Below are 1,750 nucleotides of genomic sequence, written 5' to 3'. Positions count from 1 at the left end.
CCCATGTTTATACCCAGAATACCTGTATTAGTTGTTATGTAGCTTTTAATATTATTTGTTTTGGTTATTAATAATATATAGTATTTTTTGTCTTTCTCCTTTTCCCTGCTGATTTTAATATTTTAGTATTACTTAAGTAACCAGACTTGCATGCGGAAACAAAACATTTGTTGGGCATATTATTAGCACAATATGAAAAATGTTTAAAAATAATTTATAAGTTTTACTAGTTTTAGGTAGGTGTGGGTGGTTATATTTCTACTATAGGTAGTGTGGTACTGTGGTACTATAGGATAATAAAATATAAATAAACAATGTTCATCAATATGTTAATAATATGTTTATTATTCAAAACAAATATACTGAAATAGACCATATTGCTTATAAAATATTTCCGAAACCGGCCTTCTTAGCGCTTCCTGGTGGACAATTGTGTAACTAAACTGCCGTAAAAACGGTACTCACTTATTTCTCATACGTACAATTGATAGTGACTACACCGTTTTACCTACATCGTGTTCCGGTCGAAAAACCAGTCTACGGACGTTCCGTCCCTGTCAATTATTAAGGTAGGACAATAATTGGTCCCCGGGAGTAATTATCAGACGTTATTTTGGCGGGTAAATTGTGCCAGAAATCGTAGGTAAAAAAAAAATTATGAGATTCAAAAAGGTTATATTTACATACATTAGTTTAAGTTGGTATGTATATCGGATTGATAAAAAAATTATTCTAAATTATTATCGTAAAAAATATCGTAACTTGCAGTAACCATATAATATAAACACTATGGATAAGATAATATTATAGTAGCTACATTCATAGATATATACAACAAACTAGATAGCCGTCTCCTTCTTGTCATGGAAGTCGGCCGCCATTTACAAAGCAGGCAATGTTTACAAAATAATATTATCATAGTATATATGTATAGATAAATATATATGTATATAAATAAATGTAAAATAAATGTAAACATTGCCTGCTTTATAGATGGCGGCCGATTTCAACATATTGGTCACAACTGTAGTATTAAGACGGCTATCTAGTTGTTGTATATATCTATGCTAGTATGCTCTGAATAGAATCCAAATGAATTGACTATACATTATTCAACGCATTCAACGCTCGGTAGCTAATAATCGACGATTAATAATCGCAGTAGAAATAGACAAAAAAACCCAATAAAATAAGCAGATAACAAAAATTATAAGTTAGAACGAAATACCTGATACAAAATTATCGTAATAATACGATTGACAAAAATAAAAATAAAAAAAAAGGTGGGTAAGTGGATTTCGCTCTGCTGTACAGTAGGTTACAAGTGGGTCACTGTATAATGGATGGTATTAAATTTGAATTCAATGATATAATATCATTGTATAAGAAAAACGATTCTGAGCGGAGACGGTATGTCAGTCTATAGATATTAGACATACATATTTAGGTATACTTATCTATAGTATTATTAATAATTTTCAAATTAATCATATCATAATATCCATTAGGTAACGCGTTATACATCAACAACAAACCGTGGTACTAACATAGATATATAATAGTATACTTTAGAAGTTTCAAGTACCCACGAATAATATTATACAATCACAACAAAATAACTAAAATAGTTATCCTACGTTTTTAATATGTAATTTCGTCCAAATTCGAACTTAAAATGACTATAAAAATAAACTGTGCTTATGTATTTCTTAGAATTTTTGGTAACAGAATTAAATATTTACGTGGAATC

Source organism: Acyrthosiphon pisum, chromosome A1, assembly GCF_005508785.2.
Source record: "Acyrthosiphon pisum isolate AL4f chromosome A1, pea_aphid_22Mar2018_4r6ur, whole genome shotgun sequence".
NCBI classification, from domain to species: Eukaryota; Metazoa; Arthropoda; class Insecta; order Hemiptera; family Aphididae; genus Acyrthosiphon; species Acyrthosiphon pisum.
The sequence above is the reverse complement of the archived record's forward strand: the minus strand, read 5'-3'. Positions refer to the sequence as shown.